The sequence below is a fragment of the Rousettus aegyptiacus genome, unplaced genomic scaffold, assembly GCF_014176215.1.
Source record: "Rousettus aegyptiacus isolate mRouAeg1 unplaced genomic scaffold, mRouAeg1.p scaffold_m13_p_3, whole genome shotgun sequence".
Lineage (NCBI taxonomy): Eukaryota > Metazoa > Chordata > Mammalia > Chiroptera > Pteropodidae > Rousettus > Rousettus aegyptiacus.
In genome coordinates this window covers 42,812,432-42,830,752 of record NW_023416306.1, presented here as the reverse complement: position 1 = coordinate 42,830,752, position 18,321 = coordinate 42,812,432, and the positions used below count along the sequence as shown (strand labels likewise).

Sequence of the window (18,321 nt, the reverse complement as noted above, 5' to 3'; positions counted from 1 at the left end):
AGAACATTGGCCTTCGTACCTTGACAGTAATGAAAGCATGGAATCTTATTTAGCCAGAATTCAGATATATAGGTCAGAGGCAGATTTAAAGACACAGAAAAATTTAAAGATGCTACTTGCTGCTGCCTTTGAAAATAGAGGCAGGCGCCATGAGCTATGGAATGCAGGTGGCCTCCAAAAGTTATAAAAGTCAAGGAAACATATTCTCCCCTAGAGGGAGAATATAAAGGAATGTAGTCCTGCTGACATCCAATTTTACCCAAAAAGATTGATTTGGGAATTCTGACTTCTGGAACTGTAAGAAAGTAAATTTGTGTTATTTTAAGCAACTAAATTTGTGGTAGTTTTTACAGCAATAGGAAACTAATATAGTGGCCCTTGCAACCAATCTGTCCAAGCTCTCTGTGACTGCTCTATGCCTTAAGATGTGGCTGTTTATCTGTTTATCTGAAACAAAAATGTTAATGGGGGTGGGGGGGAGTGAGGAAGGATGGGGAGGGTAGGTAATGGTAAGGGCACTGTAAACTCTTGACTCAACAATTATTGGGAAATCACCTTCACCTATTAAATTGCCAGAACCCATAGTAGCAGATGGAGCAGAGTATTCAGCCTCTGCCACTGCTTTTTTGACCAGACATTTGGGGAGAGCTCAGCTGGAGTAAACCAAGCTCCATGGTCTCCTAGATACTGTTTTGAAGCATTGCAACCATAAGTGGCTATTGAGGGTTAAATTGTGTCCTCCCAAAGGATAGATTGAAGTCTTAGCCCCAGTGCTTGTAGATGTGATCTTATTTGGAAATAACATCTTTGCAGATGCAATCAAATTATAATGAGGTCATATTGGATTAAGGGTGAGCCCCCATCCAGTATAACTACTATCCTTATAAGAGGAGAAAAGACACAGACATATAAGAAGAAGGCCAAGTGATGATGGAAGCAGAGATTGGAACTATGCATCGATAAGCCAGTAACACCAGAAGCTAAGGGAAAAGGCCTGAAGGTTAGCTGGATGGGGTTCTGTGCTTTCGACAGATTTGTGCTTGCCTCCCTAGTCTGTGCACTAAGAAAGGTCCAATCTGAGAAGGAATTCCCCCAAAGAGACCTGTAAGTACCAGGGGCCTCTGGAAAACTAACAGGAAGAAGGTTAGAGCCTGAAAGAGACAAATTGGACCTCTGAACTTCCTATTATTGCTTAAATATTGGGGGAGGGGGGCTAGCATTATATTTGGGGGATGTATCATAATCCTTATTTATACCTTGAACTGTGACGGGACACTCTGATTATGGTACAACTTTGTTAACATGGAGCACAAGACACCTGGAAAAGTACTCTACATTAATCAGATTAGAATTAGTTTTTTAAATTAAAGGACCAGAAAATACATTACAAGCAAAGAAATAATAGTTGCACTGAATTACTTGCTATTTATAAAACCAACCAACTAATCACCTATATTTGTACCAAGGTAGGATAATAACTAGATTTCAGCATATTGTAACTATTTCTGTTCTAATTGATATCATTGTTCTATTATCATATAGAAAAAGGATCTGATTCAGCAAATTTCAATTCTCTTTATCTTTTTACATATAATTTATTTTAAAATTTAAATATTAAATATATGTGTAAGTATACATACATGTTTGTTTATATACACACACACATATACCCACATAATTTTCAACATTATGTAAAATATGATTTTTAGAGTTTAATTCTGTATATTTTAAAATATAAGTACAATGTTTCAAGATATAAAGCATATTCACATATCAGTTTCTGTGCTATTGATTTTTTTTTTTTTACCATTTTTACCATTCCAGGATGAAAAAAACTAAACATAGAGTTAAACATCTCGCTTAATTTCAACTCTATTCAAAAAGAAATCCATTTATTTATGAAATAACCCAGTTATGAATTCTCTTATCTTCTCTATTCCTAGATTTTGGAAGGACAAAAAAGGAATGAAATGAAGCATGAAATAGAATAGAAAGTTGAATTCACACCATGATAGTATGCTCATATTTTATCAGAGCTTGCCTATACTTCTGCTGATACATTTTTTGCCCAGCTTGACATTTTAAAGACTTACTTTAAATTTCTCTCTCTCGTATTAACAGGTGAGAAGTGGCCAATTCAATGTATAGAAACTACTCTGGCTACTTTCATCCTGTATTTTCTCTTAAATATGGTAGAAATTCTGGGGCCTTAGACACATAATGATTAGAAATCATGCCGATTTTATATGGAGCCATTTCAATTTATCCTTTGAATACGTGTGTGTGTGTGCATGTGTGCGTGTGTGTGTCTTTGTGTCTTTGTCTGTATCTGTGTGTCTAAGTATTGGTTAATCTCTATAGCTAGCTGAAAAATTCAGTTTTTAAGCTAACAGAATTTTATGCCTGAGTATTCCTTTTAACTTTCACAAATGGAAGTCCTTTAAAAAATTCATTTACTATTGCTCCACATTCTCAAAAGGGCAGGAAACACCTAACTTAATATTTCTTCATGATCCATAGTACACACACTCTTGACTTTTGATTCTTCAAAGCCTTCATATTTTATAAGCATTAATTCCCTTTTTCTTTTTTCTTTTTTCCTTTTCATGCAAGGAACTGACTGATACCATTGTATTGGGGGTTCTTTTGGTCTTAGGCTATGCTCATTTGTTGCTGAATAACTAAGGATAGCTCTTTCCTATCAAAAATACTTTTTAAATTAAAAAAAAGATTATTTCTTAAATTTTTGCCTCAGGCTACCTACTTCTGGATCCAGCATTGCTCCAACTTGCTGAGCATTCCAGAGGGCTGGTGTCCAATTTAGCCAAGGTTGTAAAATGTTGAACGTGTTGACCCGAATTCTACCCAGATACATATTTGCAGACTTTGAGCTAGAGTGGTTATCTCTCATCAAAAGACCAAAATGTAGAAATATTAGGACAGAACTATGTGCTTTTTCTTGGTGAGATCTTGCCCTTAGCATTTTATTCTCCCTTCTTGATTAGAAGAGAATAATAAAATAATGGCACATGAGAAGCAATGGGATATGACAGAACAATCCCTGAAGTGAAAGTAGGGGAAGTGGCATTAGGCGGGCATCAAGTATGAGAAAGCTTGAAGGACTTTGGTATATACTTTGTGGGTGTTCATTTCTCATCATAACTAAAGGGGTTGGATTCGGTGATTTATAAGGGACTTTCTCACTCTCTGTGACATTCCATAATCTTTGGCAATGCTTAAAGTTTCCAGAGGGTAAAGGAGGTGGAAAAATTCCTAAAATTTACTCAGCTTCTTTATTCCCAAACATTCTCAAATTCTGAGCTGGAATCTCTTGGGTAAATGCCTTAAGTAACTAGATTTCCCTTGATTGTGAGAAATGCACAAAAGTTGACCTTCCTTAATATAATTATTAGTGAAAAGCATATAAATGACACATTAGAATATCAGAAAATCAATAGCTTCATTTTTCATGTGTATGGATGTCTCTTATTAAGATTTAAATGCTTCACAGATATTATATGTTCTCACAACATCTGGATGAGATAGATGGTGATAGCAATCCCATTGTAAATAGTGGAATCCTCTTAGTAATGCTTTTCTTGGGTCTTTTTGGCTTGGGGCCTAACTATTAGATGATGTTATTCAGGTAAATGAATTTATGACTGAGGATGAAATAAAAAGTAGGATTCTTATTAACATCGTATAAAATTGGGAAATTTTATAAAATCTAAGTAACTCACTGAGTCTAATAGGGCATGGATTATTAAATCAATGTCACCAAATAAATACTTTAATCCTTTGAGAATGACTGCTGTATTATGTAGCACAATAAAGATGGGGCAGGAAGTAGAGAGTGGATTTGAATAGGAGGGTTGATAATTATTAAAGAAGAATGCCAAAATCCTAAATTCTCTTTATATAAGTGTTCTGTAAGTTTGTTATTCATTCATGCATTCATTTATTCATTCGACAGTATTTATTGAGCACCTATGTACTATCTGCTGGGTATTATGGGAAATAGGGATACAGCCATGAAAAAAAAAAAGAGAGAGACATATTCTAGTGTTCTAGTGGGGGCTAGGGGAAATAAAGGTAATAAAAATTAAACTAATAAATATGATTATTTAGACTAAGATATAACAATAAACACTATGAAGGCCATAAAATGGAGTAGTATGATCTTGAGTGACTAAGGTGCAGGCAGAGGCGGCTACTTTAACAAGGTGGAACCGTTCCTGAAGAACTGACTTTGGAGATGAAATCTAAGTGATTAGAAGGAGCCAGTCACAGGAACATGGAGGAAGAACATTCCAAGCAAAGGAAAGGGCAAGTGCAAAGACCCTGAGGTGGGCAGAGTTTGGAATGCCTAAGAATAAACACAAGGCCAGTGTGATTGGAGCAGAGTGGGTGGAGGGCTGGCAAGACATAAGGCCTCATAGGGAAGGGCAAGGAATTTGAATTTTAAGTGTATGGAAAGCCACGGGAATATTTTAAGCAGAATAACATGGTCTGATTTACATTTTAAAAAGATAAGAGCTCTGTGAACAGTAGATTATGGATTTTAGAGGAGCAAGAATAGAAGCAAGGAGACTGTTCCTTTATTCCAGATAGAAGATGATGGGGGTTTGAATTTGAATAGAAGCAGGGGCTTTTCCAGAGAGAAATTTAGGACTGAGATTTAGATTAATGGATCAGAACAAAGAGGGAAGAAAATGTACCCTAAATTACTGGGTTGTTGCCTTATGAAGATAAAAAACTAACAAGGAGCAGAAAAAGGAGTGTTAAGTTCTGAAACACAAGGATTTCAGGGAATTTCTTGAGCACCCCGTAGCAGAAGGCATGTAAGTTAAGAAAACTAGATTTCCTTTTAGCAGAGTAGAATCTGTCATCATTCATGGGACCAGTCATATTAGCCAGGGACAAGTGTGAAGAACAGGAAAACTCACACCTTATACTAGGAATGATAATTGGTTGAAATTCAAGTGTCATAGAAAAAGGCGCTTTTGATTGTCTTTTACATAGGTGACTACCAAGTAGGAATATAAGAATTACACAAAGAGAAGGGTAGAAAGAGCAGTAGATCAGAAACTAAGATCTTACCATGAATCTACCGGGTAGCTTCACACAAATCACTTCCCTGTAAGCTTCCTCCCTTGTGACAGGAAAGCTTGGACTGAGTTCTCCCTAACGAATTTCCCAAAACTTTCTCACGTATAAATCCCAAAATGACACTCTTGCTTTCCAAAAGTATAGTGTCTAAAGCAGTTGTTCTCAGTTAGGGCAGTTTTGCCTCCCAGATAACATTTGACAATGCCTGGAGAGGTATTTCGTTGTCACAATTGGAGTGGGGGTAGAATGCTACTGACATCTGGTGAGTAGAGGCCAGGGATGCTGCTGGACATCTTACAGTACACAGAACAGCCCCCACTCCCTATACACTCAACAATGAATTAAACAGTCCAGTATGTCAAAGTGTTGAGCTTGAGAAACACTGGTATAGAAGAATGATGGAAGTGTTAACTGGTTGCATCTAGAAGGTATTATGTGTAGTCATTTTCCCGCTGTTTGGGGGTGGGGGGTCATTCTCTTCTTTCCGAATGTTTAATATTGAGTACTTTTTGTTTTTGTTCATTTAATATAGAACACTTTGTGGTTTTGTTCATTTAATATTTTACAATCATTAAATGAACAAAAACACACAAAAACTTAAGAACGGAACAGCAAACAGTAACACCACCATCAGACAAATGTCTCCCCAGACCTGGGTCATGAGTCTCCTGAGCAGACATCAGAGGCAACTTGCCTTCTGGCCTTTTCACTGAGTCAGGGCCGGCTGAGGAAGAAGGAGCCTGAGCCGTTTGATCTGGGATGCTGCAGAAGACCTTACTTAGCAAACATTCAAGATTTCCAGTGAGTCATTTGCCTGTGGGTTTGCTCTGCTTGCTCAGGTCCTCCTGTGTTTTGGTTGGAGAGAAGCTGGAGAGGAAAAACAAGCTGGTTTGTTTCACTTTAATTTGCACTGTCATTGAGCAATATCTAGAACTCTGGCTGGTTTGGTGCTCCTTTTTCTGTGGGCCTCTGTAGCTGGGCCAGGACCTAACATCAGAACCTGGAAAAAAGAGTCACTAGGAGTAATTATTTTAATATTAATTTCAATGTTAAATTTTAATATTAAATTATTTAAATATTAAACATAAAATAACATTTTAGGTTATATTCAGAGAGAGTATATGTGCTCTCCTAGCATCATGAGGGTAACAAGGAGTAAAATCAGAATGCTTCTTCAGTGAAGAGAATTGTCCAAAACGGAGGCACAGGAAGCATTTCTAACTTGTCTGTTTATTTAGTGAATGTCTCTTTCTCAGAAAAATTCTTATTCACTCTTATTACTTTACCTCAGCTTGACAGAATGAGAATTAAATCTCTTCCCTTTCCTGTGGAACTCTAGTGTGTTGGTGGCCCACCTCATGAGTTTGTTAAATAATTCGAATTGCATTGATTTCGAGATTCCATGGTCAGAGGGAAATTCTGACAACTGTGCACTGCTTTGTTTAAATTTGGTAAATTCCAAGAAGTACTCTTCCAATGGAGAGACCTGGACTCTGGCTCACGCAAAATAGAATGTGAGGCTTAGTGATTTCTAATCTGTTACTACTTGAAATTTCTTTATTGGAAGAGGGCAGATTGCTTTGCTGATGTCTATTGCTATTTCATCTTTGAAAAATTGGGATGATAATGGTGATCTGGCTTATGTTCTGGTCAGGAGGAGTTATTTTAAAGTACTTTGCAACTATAAAAATGTTTGATAAAATTGCAGTCATCCAGATGTGCACTACTTGTCTCTTTTGGGGAATCTATCAATATCCACACCACTCCCAAACAACTTTCCTAGTACTTATGTCCTATCTCTCTTTGAAAGATATTTAGATCTCCATTTAAAATGTTTATCAAGTATGTGTGCATGGGTGTGTGTGATGCAAAAGAATTCTGTTAAAATGTTAATAGCTCGAAAATTGTGTTTATAAGTTAAACCTTTTATGTTGAAAAGTTGTGTAATTTCCCTTTTCAACAATTGTTTTGAATATAAGAAATGTCAATAAAGTGCACTTTTTTCTCCAGATGGATGATCTACTCTGCAATCACAAAATTCTTGTTTGAAAAACTGAAGGACTAAGGAAGTTGCATAACTTTCCAGTTTGATGCCTTGTTGAATTCCACTGAACACATTTTAATGTAAGGGATGAGCCAATCATTTTTTTCTTTAAAATGGACTTCATTGAGATTTGAGACGTAGAATGAAAACTAACAAAGTACCTTTAGAGGAAAACATTTCTTTTGATAAAAGTAAGCAATAGACTAGTGGTTACCAGAGGGTAAGGGGGAGGAAGGAAGGAGGAGGTAGACAGGGTAAAGGGGGTCAAATATGTGGTGACAGAAAGAAGTCTAACTATAGAAGATGAACACACAGTGTAAATACATATATGCCTTCCTGCTAAAGTGTACAGCTGAAACTTACTGGATTTTGTTAATGTCACCATTAAAAAAATAATAATTAATTTAAAAAATTCTTAAAAAGTAAGCTGAAATAGGTAATGGAATAAGAGATATAATTTTATATAAACATAACTTCAATTTTATACCACAATAATGGGCGATACAGCTCAGCAGAGAGTCCAGAAAGCAAAGAATGGAGCCTAGACAAGAAAAAGAAAACAATGGTGGAATGGATGAACAAAAAGAGCTTGCAAAGCAGACACCAAACCTGGAAAAATATAACATGGTGGCCACCAAAAAAGAACTGTTAAATTTTGGAAAATTGAAATGAAGAAAAATAATTCATCCATAATCCTTTCACCTAAATAAAAACAAATGAAAAATAGATTGGCTAAAGAGAGCCAGTAATGGTCAACTATGTCAAATACTGTGAGGACTAAGAAATATCTAGACAGATTTAGCAACAGGGAGGTCAATGATATTGGGTGTTTAGGAGGCATCAGTTAATTCGAAAGATACAGATTTCAGGTTGAATTTAGAAAAGAATCCCATTGTCTGAAAGCTTTTATTTGTCTGAGGAATATCAATTCATTCTTAAATAGGTATATTAAAAGGACCCTCTGGGTTTGGTATGTTCTTGATTACAAGGAAAACAAATAATAATTGTGTCTGATAACCACGACACATCACCCTACCTTTGTTTCTAGCTTTCCATAGCTCAAAACATTGTTGAAAACACTAATTATCATGATATCTCCCAGAGACAGGTGTTAATACCTGCCATTTCCAACTGTCAAACTCTGATGATTGGATGAAAACAATTATATCATGAGTCATAAGTTACTACTATTTACTTTTCGAGAGTCAAATTACGCAAGTATCTTATTGCAGAAGCAAAGCAAGTATGTACCACGGAATTCCACATGTGTATAAAAACATTTTTGGCCATTTATCTTTATTTAACTTTGGTCAGATAAAAGTTAATGATATCCTATGTTCTTGTATATCCTGAGTCAGCCTCATGTACATGAACTTCACCCTAATGTACTCGGTTTGTAAGTATCTTTGATAGAGTTGTTGTCATTTGCCTTATTTAGTCAACAGGGAGCCACAGAAAGTGGCCATCATTAGCTTTATAGATTTCAATAATAATTTGGTCTGCCATAAGAAATATGGATTGGAGGTTGATAGGAGCAGACTCCGAGGGACTAATTCATCAAATTTGAGTGCCAGTAATTCAAGAGACAATGAAAGTCAGAATTAGCACGGTGACATTAGATTCCAGAGTCATTTCAGGGATTTTAAAAAATGGACTTAAGAGACCATTTGGGATGGAAGGAGGATAGATGATGGGGAAAAAGAATGAGTTGATGTCTTCAATGATTGATGATGCTTTGGCTAAGATTAGGAATACTGGAGGGAGAATAAATTTTGGAAGGGGAGAAAGATAATAAATTTTAACTTGAATGTATTGAGTTTCAGATGCTGGTGGGACAACCAAGCATCTAAGCCTTTTTTGGTTATCATTTCCCAGGTGATATCATATCAAAGTCCTGGTGATAACTCCAATCGCACACATCAACTGTGAGTAAAGAGGAAACCAATCCTTTACTCTGCCACTTGGAATTATATTTTTACCAATGCCAGTTTTTTGTTGTTGTTGTTGTTGTTATTTGATGAGCTCAGCTTAAAATTTCCCCTATATTTTCCTAATTATGGTAAGTGAAGGAAAGCATTAAATTGTGTCAATAAAATTTCTGGCTACAATCTGGGTCTAATGATAATAGTTTAGAATCATGAAGCAGCAATATTTCAGATCAAGAGAAAACAAACTTTATCCTGAACACATGTGTTCTTTTGCCTTCCTCATCTGATGTTGCCTGAAAATTTTTTAAATTCTCTACCACTTTGAACAGTAGATTCTGCCAACTGTTTTAAAAGCTTTTCTTGTTTTTAGAGGAGGAGGAGAACAGTTTTTCCTCCCTTCTGCCTGATAGCCGAAGAGTGAAGATTTAATCGGTGAGAAAAATATACACACTACAAACCTCAGAATGTTCCAGCTGCTTTTAATGTTTGATGTGCCTGACAGATTACCCTTTCGCAACAGAATAATAGGATAGGTGGTGCTGGAAAAAATCTTTTCCATCCAAGGCAAAACCACATGGACATTGAAAAGAACTGGCATTAGCCTAGACATGGCGGGGGTGGGGGGAGCTGAGGAGGACATGTCCTTGGGGCACAGATTCTATAGTGAAAGGCTTCATCTCTTTAAATACACACTCCAGGCTCACTCCAGAAGGTGTAATGGAAAGAACATTGAGCAAGAATCAGGAAACTTGGCATCTATTTCTGACTCTGCCACTCTGTGGGACCGGGCAAATCTTACCCCTCTCTAAGCTTCAGCATATTTATTTACAAAAATTAATTGTTTCATTAGATAATTTCTATCTTTAAACAAAAATAAGTACAGTATATTTTTGATCACTTACTATATGTCAGCTACTTTCACATATATACTGTGTTTGCAGTCAATATAAATTGATTATGAAAATCAACCCATGTTATTCATCATTTACTGATGAGAAAACTAAAGCTCAAAGAAATGAAAAAATTTACTTGGTATCAGGCAGTTAGTGAGCATTTTTGAAACAAGTTCTCACTTTAGTCAATGTCCTTTCCATGGCATTGCACTGCCGCTAAACAATTTCTATTATCTGATTAGAATAACACAACAGATAGATATATCTGAAGCAATAATACTACCCGCTATTCTTTACTCCAGGCAGACATAGGATGTTGAGCAACTTAGACTAAATTTAATGAAGTCTTTAGTTCAAGTAATCTTAAAGCTTTGAATGGGCGTTTGGGTACCTAGAAGGTGACCGTAAAGAGGTGTTATAACTCAGCAATAGGCCCTTTCTCATCCCTGTCAAGACTGAAGAACAATTTGAAAGGTGAGGAGGAAATAAAACACTGAATCTATTGTATAAGAGAGATGCCTTGAAAATTATGAGGTAGTTAGGAAAGTGTTTAGCTTTTTCTTTATCATTTTATAGACTATATATCTTTGAGAATTAATTTGTCCTTTGAAAGGGTGTGTGTGTGTATGTTTAAGCATTGTGTGTGTATATGTATACACACATGATTATTGCAGTAGTGACTAATAGACCATCTGTAGAATAAATCAAGAGAAGGGACTGACACACAGGAGATGAGATTGTAAACAAGACCAGTTGCCTGGAAATCCCTCCTGCATTCCCTCATTTGCCCTCAGTTCTTCCAAAGGCCCTGCGTCGTCAAGGGCTATCACTGCCTTTCTTATGGAAGTCCTCAGGAAGCCACTCCATAAGGAATGTCATAGGCTTTGAGATGTGTATAGGAGTGGGGTAGGTGGGAGAGAGAGGAGAGACCAATCCTCTGGGTTGGTAAGGGGAGATGGACAATGGACCACAAATGTTAAAAAACAACAACAACAAAAAACAGGCCCTCGGTGGAAAGGGGAGGACTCAACAATAATAACATGTAAAGGCAGGAGAAATAGAATTGTAAACAGGAAAAGCCCACAAGGGGACCCCATTGGGAAGAGCTAAACATTTTGGAGTCTTGGAGCTCATAAAAAGCTTATATATAGCATTCGGGTTTAGGTTCTTCCCCCTACTTTTGTTGATTCTGCCATAGACACATCTTTCGAATGGATTCCATTCACTTCTTTCTAATCTGCTCCTAGTAGATTTTAGTCTGGGATCACTCTCCTCTTTTCCAAGGTTACTGCCAGTCTATCTGAGCTTCCAACACCAGGTACGTAAATTTCTTCATCTCTTAATACGTTCTATATAACGTAGCCAGAGAGAGCTTTCTAAAATACAAATCAGACCTTGTAGCATGCCAAACTCAAACTGTGCCATTGCTCTCCACTTGTCCTCATAGTCAAGTTCAAACTTTCTAGTGTGGGGCATAAGTCCATTTATTCTTTCCCTGCCTCAGGCTTCACCACCTTCCACTTCACAGATGATTGTAGAGCCATAATACACTCCTAGTAGGACTTCATAGCCCTTCGTTCTCTGTTCTCAAGCCTGTTTTCTCTGCTGCAAGATTCTTTCCTCTTTCCATGACGACTCCCTGTAGGAGTCATCATACCTTCTTATAGTTGCCTGTTTATTTGTCTCTATTCCTCATCAGTCTTTAAAATTCTCAGGTATAGATTCTACATTGTTCATCATTGTAACTTTTTTCTCCAGAACGGTTTCAGATATTTGACACTAAAAAGCTAGTCTTTCTTCCCTTTTGTGGAAAGAATAAATGGCTACTTAGCACCATTTACAAAGTAGCTCTCCAGCTCAAGAGAGCTAAGATATTAATGTCCTCTTATTTTGTCTCAAATAAACAATTCTGCCTTTTGGATCTGTGTTTATTAATCAAGACTCTATCTTGAGGCTCTAAAAATTGGTCGTAACCTGGGACAATCCAGTCCTAGATCCTGTTGTATTCCATACATTAAATTTACACTTTGGTCAAATTTCTATATCTGTTCCCTGTGAATATTGCATTTGTGAGAATTGAAAACCTGTAAGTGGAAATGTGGAAAGGGAAGATGGGAGTATGGGGCTCATGCCAATTTTATTTCTTGGGAAGTTTTTGGAGGAAAAGGAGAAATGCTCAGGATCTCCCAGATAAAGATAGTTTAGATTTTGTGGTAAGACCCTTTTCCCAAATTTGCTGCTTCCTCCTACACCCTTTCTCAAACTTCCAAGCTGAACTTCCCTCTTCAAAATGTTCCCCTTTGCCCCACACTCAGTCAATCACAAAGCTTTACCTATGGGGAAGATGTACTGCTTGACACAACAGTAGTAAGAACCTCTACTCTAAACATGCTTTTTGTACTTTTGTTTTGGTCTAATTTTTCCAATTTCCAGTTAAAGTGCAAACTAAATTAGAATCATATTCTAGCATGAATATGATCAGAACAAAATAAGGTAAGAGTATTACTTCAAGAACTTGTGTTAGTGTTGTATTTATTCAACAACTACTTAGAGTCATGCTATGAGTTAAGGACTGTGTGAGGCACTATGAGTTCAAAGATGTAGAGGACATAGGGTCTTTCTCAAAGAAGCTTATATTGTAAATTTCACAGTTATTATAAATAATTATTACTTAACTACAGTATTCTTGACTTTCATTCTTAAGTATTTGGGGACTTGAGAAATTTGTTTGGTTGTTTATTTTTCATTCTTATGAAATGTCCGTTAGCTTGGTGGATTCTAAACTGATTGGCTCGCTTTTTGGTCCTAGATAGTGGATCGAACATTTGTATTTACTCATTATGTTTCCCATACCTCTCTGAAATAAAATTGTGGATATAAAAAATGAAATAAACCTATACAACAAAGGAAAAAGGAGATGTTATCAGCAGATAAGAGATCCCAAAAAACTTTTAGAAAATGCAAGGTAAATTAAATAGGATATAGAATTGTCAGTGATGTTTGGAAAACCAACAGCATGAATAAGACAATCCAAGAAAAATAAATCGACCCTTGTCAAAATGGAAGTAATTTGAGAAATACAGACATAAACTAAAAATAAATAATTAAAACCAAGAATAGTTTGTATTTAATATACTTGGAAGGAATTGGGAAATCTTTAAATTCATAAAATAAGAGTAGAGTACAGTGAAAAAAAGGTGGACTCTGTGACCGATGGTGTGTGTGTGTGTGTGTGTGTGTGTGTGTGTGTGTGTGTGTGTGTGTTTGAGTATACAGAGGTAGGAACCAGGAAAATCTTTAGAAAGGAAGTATTGAGCTGAGCCTATTGGTAAAGTAGATAGGGCCAGGCATTTTAGGCAGAGGAAGCAACATAAGCAAAACACAGAGTGAAGTCCAGAAAACTACAGGAAACTACAGAAAGATTTTAGGGCTGATGTGTACATGGAAAGGGGTCAGCCTGGTGAGAGAGACAGAAGCTGGCTCAGAAAGGTCTCCAGACTTTTGAAGCCACTCTAAAGAGTAGGCATTTCATCTTGTCAGTAATGAGAAACAAGGACACATTTTTGTGGAGATGATTCATTGAGGAAGGGAATTATATGATCAAATGTGCTTCAGGTTGATTGTCCTGCACACTGGATTCAAAGGGTTAAAGGCTGAGGCAGGAAGAAGAACCAATCAGTAAGATGACCTAAACTAAGGCGGTGGTATTGGGATGAGAGTGGCAGGTACAGAAGTTTTCAAGGTAGTAGAATTGATTGGACTTAGTGAGTATAGTGGCAACATTCATTTAGACGGAGAATACAGGATGAGGAACAGTTTTCAGAGGAACATAATGAGCCCTTTTTTAGCTCTTTGTGAATGTTCAGAAATGGCAGCTGGTGTTGCATAATTGCAAAATTGGGGCTTAGCTGGTTATTGGCTTCTAAGAACATAAATGCATTCCTTTTTTCCTCTGGTCTACTCTTTGAAAAATGACACCAAGGGGTGGGGCTCAAAGGGGGCTTTTTGATTAAGGACCTAAATGTAAGTTTCTTTAAATCTTTCTTTACCTCCTCTGTCCCTTTTTAACATTTCAGCTGCTTCTGATTACAAAGATAATCCAAGATCATGGCAAAAGTTCAAACAAAATAAAAATGTAGAAAGCAGAGAATTAAACCACCTGAAGTATGTTTCTCAAACACAACCATTACTGACAATTTGGTCTATATTCTACCAGGTTTTTTTTTGTTTTTGTTTTTGTTTTTGTTTTTAGTATATATTCTTTTATTTGATCACCGATTACATTTTATGGGATCTGATGATAATATTGCTTTTTAATTCATTTATTCCATTTTTAATTTGAAGAAAATGCAGGAAAGTAGAGACTATAACATAACACTTGTATACGCAGCACTTAGATTTAAGAGAGATCAACATGTTGCCAAATTTCCTTTTTTGTAAATAAAATTTTAGTTATAGCTACATCATCCAATTGCTATTCACTTCCCCTCCCCTCCCCCTTTCTGTATCCCATAAGTTTGCACTATCCTGAAGTTGGTGCAAATAAGCTTAATGCATGTTTTTTAAAAATAACTTTCTACATTTTTATCTACCAAAAAATAATATATAGTAATATTTTCTACTTACATTAAATGTTTATACTCATGGAATCACTTTGAATGTATCTTTTTTCACTTTTCTTTCTTTAAATGCCATGCTATAGTTTTAAGATTTATCATGCTGCTCCATATAGATTAAGTTTTCTTTTTAAAATCTTCTCTATGGTATGCAATTCCACCTTTCTTAGTATTATCAACAATGCTATAAAGTGTATCCTTGCTCAGTTATTGGATTAAACATTATTCTGAGTATGTCTGTGAAGCTGTTTTTGCATGAGAATAACATTTGAATTGATAGACTGAGTAAATTGCCTTCCTTCCACCACCAATGTGGGTGGACCTCATTCAATCCACTGAAGGCCTGAATAGGACCAAAAGGAAGAGTAAGGTAGAATTCTCTCTCCTCGCCTGACTGTCTTCAAGTGGGAACATGGATCCTCTCCTGTCTTCACAACAGGACTAGACTAGAACTTATACCATTCGTTCTCTTGGTTCTTAGGCCTTCTGACTCAGATTGGAACTATCTTTGATCTTTCCTGGTCCTCCAGCTTGCTGACTGCAGAACTGGGGACTTCTAAGCTTGCATGGCTGCATGAGTCAATTCCTTTAAATGTGTGTGTGTGTGTGTGTGTGTGTGTGTGTGTGTGCGTGTGCGTGTGTATCTCCTATTGGTTCTCTTTCTCTGGAAATCCCAGACTAATACATTATTTCATTATTGTTTAAGTAGATATTTCCCTTAATCACTAGCGTGGCTAAACATTTTTTTCCTTGTTTATTAGCCATTTGGATTTTCTTTCTTACGAATTTTCTGTTTATATACTTTGTCCAGTTCACATGTGTCTAGTCATAGCCCATCCTGCTGTTCTCTCTCTCAGATACTTTACTTTAGGGACATCCTTTCCACCTTCACCCTTGCTCCCCAGAAATTTAATGTCATATCTGTTTAAAAGAAAATGAAGAAAATGAAGACTGAATCAGAATAAAGAAGGGTGATATAGGCAGATGGGCAGTGTGTCCTTCTGTAATTAGGGGCTTTAGAATAAGAAGAGGTAGAATGAATGTGCAGCCACAAAATCTACCACCCACAAATGGCCTTACAGTACATAATGACACCGGTATGCTGTGCCAGCATTTCCACCCACCACAGTAACCCAGAATGAAGGAAAAAAGGGATGCTATTGCTAAGTCTTGTGTGTATACCTTGGAAGAAAACATACCTCACTTTAAGCCCTTAAGGAAACAGGTAATAGTTTTCAAAGTGGCTGGTCTTATTCTCCTTTGTATGGTTTATAACGATCCTAAGTAATTCTCAGAGAAAAAAAAATCTCACTTATTTCATCCTCTTTAATTAGGATTTCTGACTGTAACATTTTAGTGTTACTTATGTCAAATGTTTATTTTTCAAAATGTTTTCCCTTTTCTGTCTCTCTGCTTCCCCCCATCCCTGGCTTCCCATTTTAATTAGGCAATGACATTGCTCTGTCCTCCACATACATGTTTCTTGGAAACAAAGAAATTTCAAGATGGCAGGATTGGCAGTAATAAAAGAGAACAGGAAGAGCAGCGAGCAGCATCTCCTCCAGTACAGATGGTTAAAGAACATAGATAGGGAAGTATGTTGAGTGACCGTCATTTAATGGGGTGCCCAAGTCACTGGGTGCTCCAGCGTGGGCAGCCATCCCAAATCCTTGGCTCGGGAACTGCTATAGCGATATTGGGGATGCAAAACAAATATCTGATTATTGCTGCAGAGACTTCTTCCTTTGCAGAGGTTGTACTCCTTCAGATTGCTCTCTAGTTGAAAATTTTCCATTGCCAGAGTCTCAGTCAACCCAGATTAAGGCAATAGTCCAGTTTCAGACTGCTTGCTTTTACAAAAGGCATTTAACATCACTCTTTCCTCCAATTGTATGGAGTCGGTTTTGAAACTTGATTGAAAATCTTATCCACTCACAGAGAGAGTGTGAAAGGCCATGTGATAATCATAGGAAGTCTGGACTGATAGATGGTACCAAGTTAATTTAAGGTGGATAAATTATTTCTTTGTCGTTTTCTAAACCTATCCTACAATAGGGGTCCTGAGAAGTATGACACATATCAAAGGTGAATCTTCAGCAGTCAGTTCCTCTGAGCATATTCTCTGGCCACTTACCCCTTCTACAGGGCCCACATATGCTCTCACATGTCCCTGTGTATTGGGGCTTTCCAGAGGAACAGAACTAAGAGAATATATTAAGATATATCTATATCTATATCTATATCTATATCTATATCTATATCTATATCTATATCTATATCTATATCTATCTATTATAATGATTGGCTCACACAATTATGGAGGCCAAGAAGTCTCATGATCTGCTGTCTGCATGCTGGTGAACAAGAAAAGCTGGTGATGTAACTCAGTCAGAGTCCAAAGTCTTAAGAACTAGGGGAACCAGTCAATGAGGGCAGGGAAAAATAGATGTCCCAGCTCAAGCAAAGAGAGCAAATTCACCTTTCCTCTGCCTTTTTGTTCTGTCAAGGTCCTCATCAGGTTGGTTGGTGTCTACCTACATCAGTGAGGGCCATCTTATCTACTAGGTCTACCTATTCAAATGCTAATCTTTTCCAGAAACACTTTCACAGACACATCCAGAAATAATGTTTTACCACCTATCTGTGCCTACCACCCCTTCTCAAGTTGACACACAAAACTATCACACTCTGTTCACCTCCCATTGTTGGAACAATAACTCATTGCACTTGTTCACTCCTTGGTCTCTAACATAAAGCTTAGACTCCTAAAAAGTCAGGACCAGTGCTGACTGTTGGATCCCTCAGCTAGAGCTGGGTGTAGGGAGAGGAGACAGCTGCGAACTGCCATGAGGCTCTTGTACTTCTTTTGTCCAGGCCTTCCCTCTCAGCCCCTACCCTGACCTCCCTTTTATCTCTTAAAAGGTGATAAATACTTGTATAATGTGTTTACATGTATTATCTCATTTGTATTATTATTCCACAATAGGAGATGAAGTTTAAAAACTAAATACCATGTTTTTAGATTGGAAAATCTCTGGAACAAGAATTGGGAATAATGACAACAGTCTGAGCTCCCCAGAGGGAACAACTATGGGGATTTTTGTAGACATCTGAGAGAAGTACATGCACAGATGGTTTGCCTTTTATTGGCCCATTCTTGCCCAGAAGGCAACACTAACTGAAACAAAGGAGCCTTACACCAGAAGGGTATGGGGTTACAGCAGCTCTTCAGGGTGGCCCCAGGTCCTTTCTTTGCGCTCTTTCTCTCTTTCTCTCTCTCTCTCTCTCTCTCTCTCTCTCTCTCTCTCTCTCTCTCTCTCTCTCTCTCTCTCTCTCTCTCTCTCCCTCTCTCTCTCTCTCTCCCAGCTGTATTACTCATCTTGTTACTTCACAATCCAGAGCTTGTGACTTTTTTTTTTTTAATTCTTTCTCTTGCGTGGAAATGACAGAGCTGTAAAGTATTAGCTCCTGATTAGTATCTCTGAACCAGGCAAGAGGGCTGGGGTGATGAAAACTGGGCTCACACATATCTTCCCATCAGCTAAACAAGTATTCAGAAGTACAGGAAGAACTTGTTAGGAGAAGGTCCTTGGGGAAATGTTTTCGATGGTAAACCTGCGGAAATGAGGTAGGTTTCTTTTGCACCTAGACTTCACACAAGAGCAGGAGCCCTGTGGTGAAATCTCCCTTAGGGTACAAAAGCAAGCTGTACAAAACCACTTCTAGAAAGT

At 37.2% G+C, this 18,321-nt stretch overlaps 1 protein-coding gene across 3 annotated transcripts in view; it reads left to right on the top strand.

The window, feature by feature from the left end:
• The window catches only part of TMC1 (transmembrane channel like 1), a 202,054-nt gene that overhangs the window by 16,245 nt on the left and 167,488 nt on the right, over positions 1-18,321 (top strand). For 2 of the 3 annotated variants that reach the window (XM_036239377.1, XM_036239375.1), the window contains exons 1-2: positions 5,844-7,233; positions 9,029-9,078. The gene's annotated coding sequence lies outside the window, so the exon portion shown is untranslated. Of the gene's footprint in view, positions 1-5,843; positions 7,234-9,028; positions 9,079-18,321 lie in introns of those variants that run through there. The other variant, XM_036239376.1, reaches the window with a different exon arrangement.